The sequence below is a fragment of the Sus scrofa genome, chromosome 7 (genome assembly GCF_000003025.6).
Source record: "Sus scrofa isolate TJ Tabasco breed Duroc chromosome 7, Sscrofa11.1, whole genome shotgun sequence".
Classification (NCBI taxonomy): Eukaryota; Metazoa; Chordata; class Mammalia; order Artiodactyla; family Suidae; genus Sus; species Sus scrofa.
This window is the reverse complement of record NC_010449.5, coordinates 84,398,000-84,417,347: the sequence shown is the minus strand read 5'-3', so window position 1 is coordinate 84,417,347 and position 19,348 is coordinate 84,398,000. Positions and strand designations below refer to the sequence as shown.

At 38.7% G+C, this 19,348-nt stretch overlaps 1 long non-coding RNA gene across 2 annotated transcripts in view; it reads left to right on the top strand.

The window, feature by feature from the left end:
• Window positions 866-19,348, top strand: part of LOC102161104 — a 36,412-nt gene continuing 17,929 nt past the window's right edge. The window contains exons 1-3 of one of the 2 annotated variants that reach the window (XR_002346193.1): window positions 866-1,939; window positions 2,972-3,048; window positions 19,001-19,084. This is a non-coding gene — a long non-coding RNA (uncharacterized LOC102161104). Of the gene's footprint in view, window positions 1,940-2,188; window positions 3,049-19,000; window positions 19,085-19,348 lie in introns of those variants that run through there. The other variant, XR_002346192.1, reaches the window with a different exon arrangement.

The following is a 19,348-nucleotide window of genomic DNA, read 5'->3' as shown; positions in this document are numbered from 1 at the left end:
GAAGTTCCTGGGCCAGGAATCGAACCCACATCACAGCAGCAACCTGTGCCATAGCAGTGATCACACCAGATCCTATACCCACTCTGCCACCAGGGAACTCTGTATCTTGTACGATTTTGCTGTTTCCTGTATTGTTAACCAGAATAACTCACAGAATGCCACAGAGTATGGCAACCACCATACTGTGGTACAGTGGTAGTTCTGTCACAAAGACTAGATCATATATTTCTTTAGCAACCCTGGGAGGTAAATATTAGTACTATTTCACAAATAAGGAAACTGTGGTTCAGAGAATTAAATAACTTCCTTGGGTGGCAACCATTAAGCGGCTACATCCAGGATTTGAATATAGATCTTCTGAGCCCAATTCTGGAACTCTTTCTCCCTTTCCTCAACTTCTTCACTAGTTAATAAAAATAAATCAGGGAGACAATAATTGCTTCACTTTAGCCTCCTTCTGTAATAAGCTCAGTTAGGGTTCCATATATGTAGTGAACAAATTAATGAATTTACTCCTGCATTTAATGTTAAATTAAAGTTGTTACTAATTTATTGGTTTTTCCTGCTTTTCCATTATGCTCTCCTTTTGATTTGTGTTGCTCTCAATTGGGAGGCTTGATAAAAGAGAGTTTTCAGAGAAAGGTAAAATCATCACTCTCAGATATAAAGATATGAAAAAACTGATTTTTCTTCCACATTTTCCCTTTAGAGGAAGAAAGTAGATTTTACACCCAGTGCAAAGGAAGAATCAAGAGTACACATGTTTATGGAATATACACAATATTCACAGATGTATAAAGAAATATTGAGATGGATTGCAAATGAAGACAAAACTAGTTTTTTTTTTTTTTTGGTGGTATTCAACAAAATCTTCACTAAACAGGACAGAATATATATTACTATCAATTTACAAAGAATTCCCAAATAGCTCAAAAACAATGAACAGGGCTAGAATTGGGCAGCCAGGTAAGGTAAGGTTTGCTTTACATGATGCATATACTTCCATTGAAACACGTTTTTTTTTTTTCTTTTTTTTAAACAGGCCTTTGATGTAGTTTTGAGCATTATACAGTCAAAAAATAAACAGGCAGTTCGAAATAAACAATTCGATAGTCCCACATGTAAAAGATTTATGAATGAACAGAATGTTCTTTTCTATGCTATTTCAGATTCTGGGCAGTAGTCTCTGTGCCGAACATCCCTGTAGGTCTGGTAGAAGGCAAACACAGAGAAGCCTATCAAATCAGAGAAAATGAGCTTAAAATACTTCCACCCTGGACTTCAGACCACCCTTGTTCTCTTAGGTCCCACAGCAGAAGCTGCCTTGCCTTTGGCCTGGGGCAGGGATTAGGAGTAGGAGGATGAGAACCCTTTGGCCTCAGCCTACCATCTCTAAAATGTCTCATATTTACACTTTCAAAATCCCAATGGTGTCCAAATGAAGTTGAACCACAAACGGACTGAAGGAAGAAAATTTTCATTACACTGCTTTCAACGTATCATTTCCAATTACAACTGCTTAGAATTTAAAAAAAAAAATTGGTATTTTTTGAACTCCTGAAATCTTACAAATAACATTATATTGCTCTATGCACCGGGTTTGTACGTATTAAACGCGTTAATTTGTAGGACATAACACACTCTTCCTTCAAGCGCTGCATTTTTCTTTTCTTTTTCTGTTAATCAGGGAGGTCATTCCAAGCGGCCTTGCCTCTCCCAGAACTGATAGGTCTTACCGTGGCCCTAGGCCAAGGCCAGTTTCCCTGGCAAATCGCTAGAGAAGACATCTGTTTGCCGAAGCCTCTTTTAAAAGTCCTTTGAGTGCACGGCCGGTGACACCCGAGGGGCAGCACCCCCACCCTTCCGGATCAGGAGGGTGGGCGGCCGGGCGCAGGGGGTCACAATGGCCCGCGTGGCTCCACTGGGCGGCGGCTGCCAGGTGCGGATGGGGCTGCGCATCCCGCCGGCCCGGGAACTTTCACTGGGCGGCCGCGGCGCGCAGACAATGGGCCGGGGCAGCGCCTTATCGCGGCGCGCAGGCCTTCCCCGAGCGCGGCGGGCGGCGGCGGCGCTTCCTCGGGCCCCGGACCGCCCGCCCCGGCCGCCCGCCGGCCCCCGGCCGCCCCCTGCCGCCGCCGCCCGCCGCTTCCTCTCGCGCTTCCTCCTCGCGACCCCGCGGCCCCCGGGCCAGGCGCGGCCGGCGGAAAAGCTTGGTGGGGTGGCCGCGGCGGCGACACGCGCGGCCGGACCCGGGAAAACAAAGGGGGGATGTGTGAGGCCGAGAGTCCGGAAACGGGGCGCCGGTGGGGGCCGGCCGGGCGCAGCTCCCCCTCTAGGAGCCTATTGTTTGCCGAGGGCCCGGCCACACGCGCTTAACAAGAAATTAACACATCCTGCCGCCGCTTATCAACCCATCGACAGCCAAACAAACAGCAAGGTTATTGTGCACAGGGAGAGTTTTTAATGGGATGACCAGGCCCGAGAATTCTATCTCAGGCCCATCCTAGACGGCCCCCTCTTTGTTTCCACACTGCCCTGCTGTCATTTATGATTCTCACGCTATTGTAATTGAGCCTTTAAAACATGTGCTACTTTTCTTCTTTGTTTAGGAAGGTGGTCTATAATTTGTTCAGGCAAATTTCAAAGATCCCCAGTGTAATATGATGATAATGATGATAATGAAGATTTTGGTACTGATACTGATACTCATCTAGTCTTAAAATGTGCCAAACACTGCTAAGAACTTTATATATGTATTAATTCATTACTCACCATAACAAGCCTGTGATATTTCTAATCTTCACGTCTCAGATAAGGAAAAGAGGGCTCAGAGGAAACCCAGGAGCCCACAAAAATAGCAGATGGGAAGCTAAGATTGCAAATTTAGGCGACTAGTTCCAGAACCCATACTCCTAACTTCTGGAATGCTATGGTTTTGATTTTAGTTTTTCTTTTGATTACTGGAATTAAGGACATTTCTCCAGCCTATGCTGTTGCTGAACTGGTTGTCTGGAAAAACTGTGACAAAGAAGATTTCAGATTAGAGGGGTAAGAAATTTCATTAAGTCTCTGTTTTTCTTTATTCATGGTTCTAGGCTCCTTCATGGTTTTTGATGAAGGGTTGTGGAAATTAAGTGGGTTTTATCCTTTCTGTGAAAAGTACATGTTGCCATTGTCACGGTAAGTGTTCAAGTGAAAAACCAAAGGAGCGTCATTAAGTCTGAAACCAATTAATTAATCAACCTGAATAATTAGGCCAGAATTTCATTTTTCTGATTTATCCAAGTTGGGTAAGTGTGGTCTAAATTCCCCTCTAAATAATTTGAGAAAAAAAGTGTAGATACGTATGTGTGACTGGGTCACTTTGCTGTACCGTAGAAAATTGACAACACTGTAAACCAGCTATAATGGAAAAAATAAAAATCATTAAATAAATAAATAAATTCCCGTTATTAAGTGACTGAATCTATTCTGTGTAAACCTGGGCCCGATGGGTTGTTATAAATGTCAGCACAGTCTTCTGTATTGTGCAAGTCAGCCTCTTGTAGCTGTGGAGTTCACCCCAATTAACATGTGCGGAGCTCTCCATAAGGTCCAAATGCTCTTTGGGGAAGACAATGCACAAATGAATGAGGCCCTCTTCATTCCTAAAGCGATATCTCACTGGTTAGCCAGAAAGATAATAACAGTAACTATAAATTTGTTGTGATAAGTGCTATATAATATGAAAGAAGAACACATATGAGGGATCAGTACTTCATCCTTGGGGTCAGAATGCTACAGGGAAGTTCAAATGCTTCAAAACACCCTTATCCTCTATAAATGACCTTAAAAATAATTCATTCAACACACATGTATTGAATCTCATTATTGTGGAGACATTGTGTCAAAATAAAAACAAAACACAAACAGATCCTATATTCATGGAATTTGCAATCTAGTGAAGGAAGTTTAGAGATGAATATAGGGCTAGGGGATTAAGAGGTACAAACTATTACGTATAAAATAAGCTGCAAGAGTATATTGTACAATGGAGGGAATATAACCAATATTTTATAATAGCTAAATGGAATATAATCTTTAACAAAATAAATAAGAGTACTGGATTCCACCATTGGATCATTAATATTTCTGTCAAAATGTTCATATACTCTTTTGGGGGTTAGTAGATGTAAACTATTACATTTAGAATGGATAAGCAGTGTGGTCCTGCTATATAGCACGGAGAACTATATCCAATCACTTGTTATAGAACATGATAGAAGATAAGATGTGAAAAAGAATATAGATATGTATAGCTAGGCCACTTTGCTGTGCAGTAGAAATTGACAGAACATAGTAAATCAACTATAATAAAAAATTAACTCAAAAAAGTTCAGATACTTTTAAACAAAGTTTTGAAAGAGTATATTTTTAAAGGTGATAAATATGATAAAATTCTATTTAAGATCACTATTAGAGCAAAATACTAAGAATACTTTTAAGAATCTGTCAATTTATGTACCCATAAATCCATTTGATTTCTATGATGCATAAAAGATAAGTTGTGAATATAAAAGAAGAAATGAATTAAAAGATTGCATGAATATTACAATTACTAGTTTGGTAATCGTAGAAGGTACATAATGTTTTAATGTATAAAATAGGATTTGGAATGGCTCAGGGCAGGAAAGTATGGGAGAGCAGACTGTTCTAGGCAGAGGAAAAGCTTGTACAAAGTTTGCCGCTGTGGTCGTAGGAATATAGTATGTTGGAAAGAATGAAGGGAAGCCAGGGTGGATGCAGCTCCTGGAGTAACTGGGAGAGAGTGTTGGGAGATAAGGCTGAATTATGGGCAGGGAAATATCCCACATATACTATATTTCATGTTAGACTTTGGGGTCTCTGTCTTATGATAAATGAATGCCATTTAGAGATTGGGAAAAAAGAATACATGTATATATATATCCCTCTCACTATAAGGTGTCTTTGATTGCTATATGGAGAACAGATTTGAGAGGTATCCTGCAGTCATGAAGCTATTGTTCTGGTTCAGTTCAGAGACGATGACTAATTCCATTAGAGCGATGAAGGTGGCAATGGAAAGAAGGGGGAGATGGAGAAATAGGTATTTAGGAGGCCAAGTGGGCAGAACATGATGAGAGATAGGAGGAAAAAAAGGTGTGACAAAGATGACCTTGAATTTCTGGTCTATGCAAACAGATTAAAGATGTGGCCATTCCTAAGACTGGGAAAAATGGAGAAAAGTCAAGTTTAAGGGGATGGTTATGAGTTAAGTTTTAGGAATTTGAGTTTGAGGTGCCTTTAAGTCATCAAGATGTCATCAAGTAGAGCATGGCAGGTGGGGGTTGGGATTGTCCTTACATGGAGGAGTGGAGGAGAGACATCTCAACTGTAACAAAAGAGCAGAAGAGAGGCAGGGTAGAGATGTGGTAGGTTTGTATATTTGGTATATTCTCATTGGAAGAAGAGGAAGTGGGTGGCCTGGGTAAAGAAGGTTTGAAATAATGCATGGTGAATAATTTCTGAGAAGTCTTGAGGACTCACTAATTATAGTATATTAATTACCTCTCTTTTGTGACTTTCAGCAGTAGCTCTCCATTGACTGGGGAGATCATCAGTTCAGTGAAAGGCAGGAGGTCAAGGGAGTTTGGCTATCCGCATGTCACCTAAGGTGTTTAGGAGGAAGTAATCAAAGGAGAGGGCTGATGCAAAAGTAGAAGGAATGGAGGTCCATTGAAGTCAAAGAACAGTTAAACTAGTTGTAGTTAAGCCTGCAAGGAGAAAAGACAGTGGGTGAGGGTTAGAGAGAAAATGGCTTAATCAGTTAATTACAAGCAATTGCTTGATCCAGAGCATGACCAATGGAGTGAGTGAATAAAATAGGGTAGAAAAGATGGTCATGGAGATGACGAGGACAGGAAATTGAGAGTCCAGATTGCTGGATACTCTTCTCAACACAGGCTGAATTAACCCAACGATGAGATGACCATAGGCCTTAGGATGAATTTGAAGAGTACCAGCCAACCATTTTCTTTTTTTATGGTAAAGGGAGACTGGCCAGTAGATTTGTCAGTGGCATCAGCATAAGGGTTGAAGGTAGCATATTGAGCAGGCCTGATATTCAAAGGAGTTGTGTGTTTAAGAGGATGGAGGGTAAATTGGAAGCAGGCTAACTCCTCTACTCTCTTCATCTTGCCTCCGCCAGCATGGATCCCAGATAAAAAGCAATAACAAAGGTAAATGCTGTCATCTTTGAAGTATTTCACACACACACAAATTTCCATGATATTTTATTTTCAAAGACAGAAGTAATTTAATAGGTTAGTTCTCAAGAGAGTCGTGTCACATCAGTAAACTGGAGGGACCGAGAAAAAGCCATGGATGGAAGGCACAGCTTTTGGATTTTACATTTAAAAGAGAATTAATCAGTTTTTCATTATGTAGTATCCCTCCTTTATCCCTGATCATCTTACTTGTTCTGAAGTTCTTATTGCCTGAAATTAGCATGGTTGCTCCTATTTTCTTTTGATTAGTGTTAGCATGTTACTTATCTTTGTCCCTTTACTTTTAACCTATTGGAATCATTATATTAAATTTGGACTCTTGTAGGTAGCTTACAGTAGGATCTTAAATTTTCATTTATTTAGATGCTCTTGTTATTTTAACTGGTGTGTTAAGATGATTCAAATTTAAATTGTTTATTGATATATTTGGGTTAAAATTTATCATTTTTATTTATGACTGTTTTCTGTCTGTTTCTTGAAGGTTTTTTGTTTTTTGTTATTTTTCCTTACTCCCTTGTCTTTTTTCTGCATACTTTGGTCTTACATAAGCATTTTATATAATTCTAATTTATCTCCTCTCTTGATAATTATTTTCACTCATTTTTTTTTAACTTTTAAGTGGGACCCTATGGTTCATTAACTAAGCTAATTCTACCTTCAAATAACACTAGATTACATCCCATGAAGTGCAGAATCTTTATAAAATTGTTACAAATCTCCTTTTCCATTTTTTCCAATCTTGCTCTTATTTATTTCTTTATCCATATGCTATAAACAGCCAAGCACATTGTTACTCTTATTCCCTTAAATAGCATTAGCTTACTGATCAGTTAAGAAAAAGAAATGCAAAAGACTAATATTTTTCTTCTGCCTGAAAAAGATTTTTCCCCACATATTTTATGGGAAAAGTCTACTTTTAATGAATTCCCTCAGTTCTTGGTTGCCAGAGAAAGTCCTTCATTTTTGCAGGATAATTTTGTGGGGTATTGAATTCTAAATTGGCTGAGGTTTTTCTTTCTTTCTTTCTCCTTTAAACAATTTAAAGATTTCACTGAATGTGTTTTTTTCCTTCACTTTTGGCATGCCCTGTGAATTTTTCTTGAAATTTATAATGTATTAGGGACTCAGGTAAATAGACCTGTGAATATTTATGTTAATCTAGCTAGGCAATGGATTGTTTTTAGTGTTTGTTGTAGTTATAGACACCAGAGTCTTCTAATTCCTCCAGTGTCTTTGTTTTATCTCTTCTTGGCTTTGTGGCTTCCCTTTACACTGTTTCTCAGAAAGAATGTGTTTTGCAGCACTTTCTGTTACAATCCATTGTTGTTATGGCTGAAGCTTGTTAGTGTGATGGTGGAACATGGGGGAGACATTTATTTTTCTAATATTCTTATCAAGTTTCACAGTTTTAGTAGGACTGTTTCTCAGAAACGAGGACTTCAAAGGTTTTATATCCTTCTTTCAGGAGTAGAGATTTTTTTCTACCCATGCCTCAGCTACTCCAACCCCAGTCTATTTCCTGAAGGCTTCTCTTCTGTTAATGATAGTTCTTATTTATTTATGTTTTCTTTGTGACAGGAAGACTTTCACGGGCTGAAGTAGAGTAGAGCTCCCTTTCTCCAGCCAGGATAAGTTTTCAGAAATGCCCTCTGGAAAAATTATTTCTTCATGGAGACCAGGCATTTTTAGGTAGAAGAGTTAGGCATGGTTTCATCATGACTCCTCTTTCTCTTCCTTCCTGAAGCATATGAGGAGCTTTCTTCCATTTTTATTATGAAAACCTGGTGGGGTTCCTGGAGAAAAAGCCCTCAAAAAATCTGAGGCCCCACCTCTGTATTCCCCGGTAGCTTCTCCTTCTCACACTTGTCTGCACTCAACTGCCAGCAAGGCATCAACATCATCTTTTACGTGTTCCTACACGTTTATGTTGTGCCAGGAAAGCAGATATTGGGTTTTATATCTCTGTGTCTGACACTCCAGATTTCATGGTGGTGGTTTGTCCTGCAACCTCAATTCCTTGATGGAGCCAAGAAAAGTCATTGATTTCAGCTTTCTTCAGCTTTTGCTTGTTTTAAGGATAAGAATCACAATCTTTAAGTTGTTTACAAGTCAAAGCTGAAGCTGAAGTCATCTCATGCATTGATTTTCTTAAATAGTAAACCAACTTTGCATTTCTAAGATAACCACTGCTTACTTGGTCATGAGGTATTATTCTTTATTCTTTATTCTTTATTCTTTATTATTCAGGGATTTGATCCATTAGAATATTGCTAATCAATTAGAAAATTTTCTTTGTTCCCCCTTACCTCTGTTTCCTCCTTTTTTTGGTTTATTTGGCATTTTAGTTCATTTCCTCAAATATCTTCTTATATTCTATAACTTGAATGTTTTTTCATTTTCTATATTTAGCAATATGCACCTTTAAAGGTTTATCAAAGTTTATCTTCAAATAATGTTGTTTCATTTCTCAGATAACATGCTATTTAAGTACTATGCTTCAGTTCTCCCTGTCCTTTTATTTCTATTATTGTTTTCATGTACTTTACTCTATTTCTGTTTTAATCCCCACAGTAATTTATTTTAATAACTTGGAAGTACCTCTAGTAAGTTAATCATTTTCTCTCGTTTAATTTTTATGTTTTTTTTTTTCTTTTTTCTTTTTTTAGGGCTGCACCTGCAGCATATGGAAGTTCCAAGGCTAGGGGTAGAATCAGAGCTGTGGCTGCCAGCCTATGCCAAAGCCAAAGCAACATGGCTGAGCTGTGTCTGTGACCTATATCACAGATCACCGCAATGCCAGATCCTTAACCCACTGAGCGAGGCCAGGGATCGAACCTGTGTCCTCATGGATGCCAGTCAGATTCATTTCCCCTGAGCCATGACAGGAACTCCTTATGTTTTCTTATTTCATCCACTCAACTCAAATACACTTCAAATATGTCAGCACTATTGAGTTCAAGGACAGGGGTGTTGGAGGAGATGAACCCTGGTGGGGAGAGCTCTACCGCACCTCACTAAACAACTCAAGTAAATTCTTACCCTTGGTCTCTTACCAACAGTAAAAACTGCCTAAATTTTGATTTTCCTAAAAGGAACCAACAATTTTAAGACTCATTTGATTATGTAACGGTTATCATTTTTATAGATACTTACTGAGAACATCTGTGTGCTGGGTACTCTTTTATGGTGTGGAGATAAAGAGATGATGAAGATGTGACCTACTACTTATCCCTAGAAAGTTTACCATGTGTCAGAGGGAAGACACACATAAATACATAATTGCTATGATTGTTATCTGCAGAGTTATTTGAAAATACAGTGGGAGAAGAGATTAATATTTCCTGGAGAATCTGATTTGATGAAATCTCAATGACATCCATTTATTTGTTCATTGCTTATATGCTAAGTATCAATACCTCAACATCTGAGGGTGTTCTCATCCACTGTTCTCATCCAGTCATTCTCAACTTTGGCTCTACATTATAATCCCCCAAGGAGATTTTTAAAAAGTTCTTTCCAGTGTCCACCCTCAAAGGTCCTGCCTGCATTCTTAAAAGCTTCCTAGGTAATTTTTTTTTTTTTTTTTTTTTTTTTGCCTTTGTCTTTTTGTCTTTTGTTGTTGTTGTTGTTGTTGCTATTTCTTGGGCCGCTCCCGCGGCATATGGAGGTTCCCAGGCTAGGGGTTGAATCGGAACTGTAGCCACCGGCCTACGCCAGAGGCACAGCAACGCGGGATCCGAGCCACGTCTGCAACCTACACCACAGCTCACGGCAACGCCGGATCGTTAACCCACTGAGCAAGGGCAGGGACCGAACCTGCAACCTCATGGTTCCTAGTCGGATTCGTTAACCACTGCGCCACGACGGGAACTCCCCCTAGGTAATTTTTTGACCAGTGAGCTGTTTAGAACCACTGTTAGAGTTTTTTGTTTTTCTTTTGTTTTTCATGTCTCACTTGTGATCTTTGCTAATCTTAGATCCTTCTATTTTAGTATAATAGCATTCTTGTACATTCTTGAATTTCAGTTTCAAGCATTCTTATCTAAATTAACAAATCCCCTGCCAAACATCGTCATTCTTACTGTTTTTTGTTCAGAGAACCACTCTATTTTGCTGTTAGGAAGTAGTATCCAAGCGTCTAGAAAATAAGTTTGTAACAAACCAACTAGATTTCAGTACAAAACTTTCTAAAATATTTAATGATAGTAGTCTTATGTCATCAAGAGAGTGTTTTATTTCGTCTTCTTAGTACATTATCAAATATATTAATGGGAGTTCAGTTTACCTCTTTTTTTTTTTTTTTAAATGATTGGACCCGTGGCATATGGAAGTTCCTGGGCCAGGGATTGAATCCAAGATACAGTTGTGTCCTGTACCACAGCTGTGGCAATGCCTGATCTTTTAACCCACTGCACCAGGAAGGAGATTGAGCCTGTGCCTCCTCAGCAACCTGAACTACTGCTGTTGGATTCTTAACCCACTGTGCCACAGCAGGAACTCCCAGTTTACCTCTTAAATTCTGTAATTTACACAAAAATCCTCATGGCATAGATGATGTGAGTGAGAGTAAATATTTAATGTCTTGGAATTCTTAAGAAACAGAGAAGGCCACATAGGTCTCTTCACAGGTTATAGTCTATCATGGACAACGAGAGAATACCTGAACTTGTATTAGGCAGAGTGTTTAAAGTGGCCAAGGTAAAATTTACGACAACAAATTTGTGCTCTTTTTGCCAATGTCATAAAAATAATTCTCAGCAGTTTACATCTGGAAGAAAAAAGGGGTTTCTGTATGACACTCTTACCTGGGTTATCATAACTTCAGCTGCACATCATCGTGAGTACAGATTGATTATGTAAATCATTGGTAGAAAAGCATTGTAGAGCAAATATGTGTTGAAAGATAATCAAGCCAGAATTTAAAGGTAATACTGTAACTGTATTGTGCTAATACAGCTACTGTAGTGATAGGTTCAAGAATAATAATAAAAGTGTATAGCTCATGACATTTTGATATTTGTTTCTGTGGAGAGAGACAAAATTCCATCTTTGTATACTTTGATCAAGGCAATTGGAAGAATTCATCTAGCAGAGAATACTATTCATATTAAATTTAACAACTTGTAAAATCTTCAGCATAACACTTAAAGCAGCGTGTGAACATTTGTTTATAGAGACTTCTGGGTTTTTCACTTGTTTTTGGCTACTAGTAATAGTAACAGGAGATTTTTTTTTTGACTTTATGAATACTTACTTGACATTTCTTCTTGGAAGGAAAAACTCCTAGGTTTGAGATCCTTAATAACAGTGATTGTGCAGATTATTTGTGATATGGCAGGTCAAAAATAGCCATATGCAATAAGGCAATATTATGCTGGAAGTTCATGCATTTTTGGATGAGGTGAAGCAGGGTTTATTTGCAAGCTCTTTGGGCTCATTTACTTTCATTACCTCTTCATCTGTTTCAGTTGGTTTGTCATCTCTAGTGCAGTGAAACGGTAGTCTATCTAATTTAACCTGCAGTGCTCAGTTCATTTAGCTAGGTCAGTGGCTGGTTATGGCAGTTTTTTTTTTTTTTTTTTTTTTAATTTAAAATAAAAAGTCACTGAAATAGAACTAGTCAACTAGTAGCATAAAATAAAGTTTCACAGGAAAAAAAAGTATCCTTAATAAATCCCCCATCAGATTCAGGCAATATAGTAAGTTTTTTGGAAGTATCATTTATTTTACACTATGACAGTGTTTTCCTAAGGAAGGCCTCTGATCTTCCTGGCAATCACCTGTCCACTCAAGGAAACAGGAAGTCATAGTTAATTTTTAACAGCAGTAAAAAATGAAGAGTGAAAATAGGGGGTGATTTTCATTTATCATTTTATGTACTACTGTGTTGCTTGAACTTTTAAACAGTGAGACTCAGTACATTTGAATTATAAAATACAACAGAAAAGATAGCTCAGGATGGGTATGGCTGTGATGGTTCTGTATAATGAAATGCTGAGCTAGCGCATGGAATTGGAAGGGAGCATAGTTTCAGTGTTAGTCATGTTCCACCATTTTAGAACACCTGTGAGCAACGCTAATCATTCATTTCTTTCCTTTTATCTATTTGCCTTTCTTTCTCTTATTCCACCTTTTATTTACTGAGGGAAATTCACATGGCATAAAATTAATCACTTTAAAGTGAACCATTCTGTGCCATTTAGTACATTTACGATATTGTGTAACCACCGACTCCATCCAATTTCAAATATTTTCATTGCCCCAAAAGAAAACCCCATACCAAATAAAGAGGTATGCCCCTTCCTCCTCCTGTCCCACTCTTGAAAACCACCAATCTGCTTCCTGTTTATCTGGATTTGCCTATTATCTATATTTCCTCTACATTCAATGATATGTATACTCCAATTAGCCTAATGCTTCCAGGGTTCCTGGATGTTGTAACACGTAGTGGTGTTTCATTTCTTTTGTGGTTGAATAATATTTTATTGCATGGATATACTATAATTTGTTTGGTTGTTTCTACCTTTTGTCAATTGGAAATAGCGCTGCTGTGGACATCTATGTACAAGTATTTGAAAATCTGTTTTCACTTCCTTCAGGTATATACCCTGTAGTGGAATTCCTGGATCATAAGATAATTCTATGTTTAACTTTTTGAGGAACCACTAAAATGTTTTCTATGGTGTGCTATTCATTTTTGAGTCGTCATTTTCACTCTTCTATTTCTTAATGGCGTATGACAGTTTCCAGCCCAGGGATTGAATCCAAGACACTGCAGCTATGGCAACATCAGATCCTTAAACCCACTGCACCAGCTGGGGATTGAACCTTCGCCTCTGCAGTGACCTGAGCCACTGCAATTGGATTCTTAACCCGCTGCTCCATGGTGGGAAATTTTCACTCTTCCATTTTTCTTCTCTTCTTACCTGAGGTACTCTGCTTTTCCTAGAGGAGACAGCTGGAATGTTGTAGAGAGAGCACCCGACTCATGGGTCAGGCTTGTCTCTTACTAACCATGAACTTTGGCAAGCCATTTAGGTCTCCAAGCTTCAGTTTCCTTATCCTATAATATAGGATGCTCTCTAATGGAGAACAGCATTTACATCACAGAGCATTGCAAAGGGTAAATGCTGAGATGTCTGTTAAAGGGCTTGGACATTGCACACATTTGATACTTCCTGAAACATTCATTGTGCAGAGTCACATAATTCTGTACGAGCTGGGAGAGCATTTTTCAGTCTCTTGAACACCTCCCTCCCTACCTCTCTTTATATTAGAAGTCTATATCCATTAAAACACAGTTATGTGGAGTTCCCGTCGTGGGCTCAGTGGTTAACGAATCCGACTAGGAACCATAAGGTTTCAGGTTCGATCCCTGGCCTTGCTCAGTGGGTTCAGGATGTGGCGTTGCTGTGAGCTGTGGTGTAGGTCACAGGAGCGGCTAGGATCCCGTGTTGCTGTGGCTCTGGCGTAGGCTGGCAGCTACAGCCCCGATTAGACCCCTAGCCTGGGAACCTCCATATGCTGCAGGTGCGGCCCTAGAAAAGAAAAGAAAAGAAAACAAAACAAAACAAAAAACATAGTTATGTAATTACAACCATATTCAAACTTGATTAAGAAAGATATAGATGAAGAATGAAATATTAGTTTAGCAGTTACACTTTAGTCAACTTTATTGCTTCTAAGAACTAACAATGTTCGTGTTTTTGGAGAAAAGGTTTGCTCAGACATTTTCTAAGTTCTGATTGATGCATATTTGCTTTCTAGGAATTCCATTCTGTATTCATTTAAAATCATCCTCCCCCTGTACTCAGAATCCTCAACGTATACTCCATCTCATTGGGAGGAAAATCCAGAGTCACAGCAGTGGCCCTGGTGGCTTTCCATGATTTGGTTGACACCCGTTTTCTGTCTTCAGCTTCTACCACTGTGCTCCAACCTTATTCTGCCTTGGCGACACTGCCCTTCCTACTCTACTTGCAGGACAGAAGTGTACCCCAATGAATCCTTTGCCTTTCTTCTTTCTGGAATGCCCTGTTTCTAGACATCAATATAACTAGTTTCGGAGTTCTTTCAAGTCAACAGTTAATTGGTACCTTAACAGAGTTTTCTTTGAACACCTATATCAAACAATCCCCCCTACCCTACTGTTACTTTCTTTTCCTTTGATTCAACTTTAATTTTTGTCTTTGCCATAGCTCTGGTAACCTTCTGCAGTGTTATATGTTCATTTATTTATTTGCTTATTATGTGTCTTCCCCCGCTAGAATACAATATAACTTTATGAGGGCAAGGCTTTTCTTTATTTGTTCACTGCTCTTCAACCAGCACCTAAAATAAGGCTCGGTACATAGTGGGTGTCTCAATAAATATTTGTGCAAAAATGACCATTAATATAATTAATAATACTGCAAAATATTAAATTACTTTCTTGGAAACATTACACTCATTATGCAAAAATAAATTGCTCATTGACGCCAAATTAAAACTTTTGTCAAATTCCCCCTTATCTCTCAATGAAATATGAAAGATTTAAATGTAGAATATTGTTTATGTAGGTTATAAACTCCCACAAGGCTGAGATTCTGTCCTTTTACATTTGTTATAGAAAATAGCCTATTATGAGTGCTGAATTAATATGACTCATGATTGATTTAAAATGCATGGTGTTTTGCACTGGTATTCAGCCAACATCTATATTCAATTAAATAATCATTACAGTTGCCTGCGTTTGTGCATTATACTAATGGCAAGAGCTATACTTGCAAAGGGTGGATTTTATTCTGGGATGGTATAGGTGCCATCCCAAGTCTGGATGAGATGCATACATTTTAAATTTTGTCCTCCTAAGTTAGTTTGTGCAGAGAGGAGGGTCAACTCACGTGAGCGCCTAATTTTAAAATCTCCTTGTGCACACAAAAGAAAACAAAGGAATCCTTCGTCTCTACTGAGTTTGGAGGATAATTCGGAGAGCAGGTTTGCATTAAATTTAACTCTAAAATGTGTCATTTTTCCTTGTAGTTGAATCTGCAGGCAGCATATCGTTCTGTAGCTGATTCACCTGCTCTGCCAGGTGTCCTCACCCACCATATGTATAAATATTTGTCTAAATTCTTCCTTTTTTATCATTCTGTTTTTGTGTATATTAGAAAAACCAGAGCCAATTTGCTAGGGAAGCGCAACTTTTCCAGTTTTCTTTTGGCTGTTGATGACTTGGGTCTCTGTGAATAGTCCCTCTTGTATTTGGCTGGGAGGAGACAAATTTCCCTGAGCTAAAAGCAGGCTCAGTGCATTAGAATAGAAAAGAGTGCATTCCAAGTGTCTCAAGCTGCATATATGTGTGAGCATCTTCTCAACATGTCTGTTTCTCTGGGAATCACTTCACACTTGCATTTTTTATGTGGTGACAAGGTGACTGGCTTTGAAGTCAGACGGACTTGGATCTGAATATCACCTTTTCCACTCTATGGTTTTGAGATCTTGAGCAATTTGCTTGATCTCTTTGAACCTCAGCCTGCTCATCCATGAAATGTGTGGACTTGCAGAGCATAGAGGCCGTGCACTTCTTTCTTCAGATCCTTGCTCACAGGTCACCTTCTCAGAAAGACCTTCCTTCCCTGACCACCCCATACAAATGTGCGCCCTTGTCTCCCTGCATGGAAGGGGCCCTCTGATCCATAATGGTGGCTGAGTTTATTAAACCCACCTATATCTTAGCAAAGCTAAGAGAAGGGAATGCTGGGATTCCAGAGCCAGGTTACTTAGTCACCTGTTTTGCTGGATTAATGAAATTAGAGGACAGCGGTCCAATCTGGAGATTATATATTCTTTTTTTCAAGTTTTTTTTTTTAATTTTTATTTTTTTTTTTTGCTTTTTTAGGGCCATAACTGCAGCATACAGAAGTTCCCAGGCTAGGGGTCAAATCAGAGCTACAGCTGCTGGTCTGCACTGCAGCCACAGGGAATCTGAGCTGTGTCTGTGACCTACACCACAGCTCACGGCAACACTGGATCCTTAACCCACTGAGCAAGGCCAGGGATTGAATAAGTGTCCTCATGGATACTAGTTGGGTTCATTACCACTGAGCCACAATGGGAATTCTAAGATTCATTTTTTTATACTTACAAAATTGTATTAATTTCAGGTCATAGCAAAATAAGTGAGTTATACATGTACATATATCCATTCCTTTTCAGATTCTTTTGCCATATAAGTTACCACGAAGTACTGAGAAAATTTTCCTGTGCTATATAGTAGGTCCCCATTACCTGTCTATTCTATATATTCTTGAAAATTAGAGTTCTCCATTTGCATAGGGCTTAGGAGAAAAGTAGATTCTTCCCCCCCCCCAAAAAAAACCCCAGCAGACAAGCAAACAAAAAGCAGAATGAACTCAACAGAAGTCAGACAGTTGAATCTTATCAACCAATATTTAAATCAAATCACTAAGTGTTTCCTGACCCTGTTTATTTTTTTGCAAGAAAGGAAAGAATTTTACTGACCACATTATTGATTATTTCTTCTCACTGAATTTGGTTTTCATGTAGATTTAGTCTGGAAGCCATTTGGCATAGTAGGAAATGGCACTAAAGGAGCAGTTAAAAATCAGTTTATTTTTTCTTCTGTCAATTAGCTGAATGAAATTAAGAGAATTAAGTCACTTTCTTGAAAAAAAAATTCTTGATTCATTTCATTTTTCTTTTACTTTTTAGGCCTGGACCACGGCATATGGAAGTTCCCAGACTAGGGGTTGAATTGAAGCTGCAGCTGATGGCCTGCACCACAGCCACGGCAATGCCATATCTAAGATGCATCCACAACCTACATCACAGTGCATGGCAACACTGGATCCTTAACCCACCAAGCAAGGCCAGAGATTGAACCCATATCCTAAGGATACTAGCTGTGTTTGTTACTGCTGAGCCGCAATGGGAACTCCCTCATTTCATTTTTTTTAACTGCTATTATTATCTAAGAGAGACAGATTAATAGATAGTCTGTTTCATCTCTTAGGTTTCCAACAATTCTTGACTTCTCTTAGCTTTGGCCTAGAGAGTTGGAAAACAGTTCCAGGAGTTCCCGTCATGGCGCAGTGGTTAACGAATCCGACTAGGAGCCATGAGGTTGTGGATTCATTCGATCCTTGGCCTTGCTCAGTGGGGTAAGGATCCGGCGTTGCCGTGAGCTGTGGTGTAGGTCGCAGACGCAGCTCAGATCCTGCGTTGCTGTGGCTCTGGTGTAGGCTGGTGGCTACAGCTCCAATTAGACCCCTATTCTGGGAACCTCCACATGCCTCCAGAGCGGCCCTAGAAAAAGGCAAAAAGACAAAAAAAAAAAAGAAAAGAAAAGAAAAAAGAAAACAGTTCCAAAGAGGATATGTTTGGCCCTCAGGCAGCTTGTTCTTGTTAATGTAAACCCGATGGAAGAGTTCTTTGGACCTTTTGTGAGATCATTATGACAGTTCTTCTAAAAATGTATGTATTTACATTGGATTACATCCTCAAGTGAAATAAAATATCTGTAGAGGCGAATAGTTTTTTTTTTTTAAATCATGTCTTCATTATACATTACTTTATAGACTTCAAAGAATTTTTTTTTATTTGTTATTGCTTTTATCATTATTTTTTGGGGGGGTATGATTTCATTTTATTTAAAACAATTTTTTAATAGTTATTTCCCCAATACAATTTTTTTCTACTGTACAGCATTGTGACCCAGTTACACATACATGTACACATTCTATTTTCACGCATTATCATGCTCCATCATAGGTGACTAGACATAGTTCCCAGTGCTACACGAAGTCAGTATTTCTGAGTCTGTTTTCTCATTGGTATATAAGGCATTATAATGTCCAACTTTAAGGCTTACAAGTAGGATTAAATTGAGTAATGAATTAACTAATGAGTCCAGTATATCTGGTCCATGGCACCTGGATCATTTTGTGTCCTATTATTTATAAAAGGGCTAATGAAAACTGCAAGATTTTTTGTTACGTTATATAGTGTTTAGGTTTCCTCTACATTTCAGGCTTTTGATTCCTTATTATCTTATAAAAATACAAATCTATTCCCATGTGTTTAAATCATAGAAACTATGAATAACATAACCTTGCAGGCAGGTGAAACACTGCATTGGAACTCTTCCTGCATTGCTTAATTGCCAAGAAAGTTTTGCCCGTTATCTTATAGGGAGAATGGATTGAATATCCTAATTTCTGTATAAAAGGAGAGACTTTCCTTTTATTCCTTTCTATAGTCTACCTAATATTATCAAGCTTAATGTGCATGAATATTTCTCTCAGATCAGATACGGGAGATTTAAGGGATTCTCAGCCATAATTTTTACGACAGGTGGTTTTTACCCTCTATGCATATTTCAGAATGTAATGCTCTTGTAGGATGTAGCATTACGTCTAAATAATTACAGCAAATGATTCCATGTAGAATAGCTTTGATGCCTCGTGAATGGGTATTTGGCATGTTTTAAATAGTTTCGTGGCACAGGCTTCAGTTAGCATCAGTCCTTTTTGTTAGTTCCATTTGACTTTTCATTTTGCCCAAGCTGACCATTTCTGATATTAATTCCTTCCTCAATCTTATTTGCCCTTTGTTGCCAGTTCTAATGAAGATATCCCTTTCTTTTTTGCCTTATCTTATGCTTTATCTTAATAACCTTCACAGTTTCCTAAAGTCTTGTCTTCATTTTGCAGCTACCCATTGGTCCAAGGACTGCCCTGTCTACTTATGGTCCCTGTTGCCAAGGTCTTGCCCAGCTGGACTTAAATGCAACCACTGTGAGTATCTGAAACTCTGCACATTTCTGTCTCTAGTTTCCCTGTTGATCTATTAGTTCTCCTAAAATGTCTCTGAGGTCACACCAACCTCCTGTCAGGCATATACACACACCTCTATACCAGCTACTTTCAAGAAAAGGATAAGTCCTGGAGAATGTTTTAATTTTCCCAGTAGACTCATCTTTTCAGTAATTTTACTTACAGGTGGAGTAAGGGAACCCTACTACAGAGTTTTGCAAAAGAGTAAACATCTGACAGCTTCAG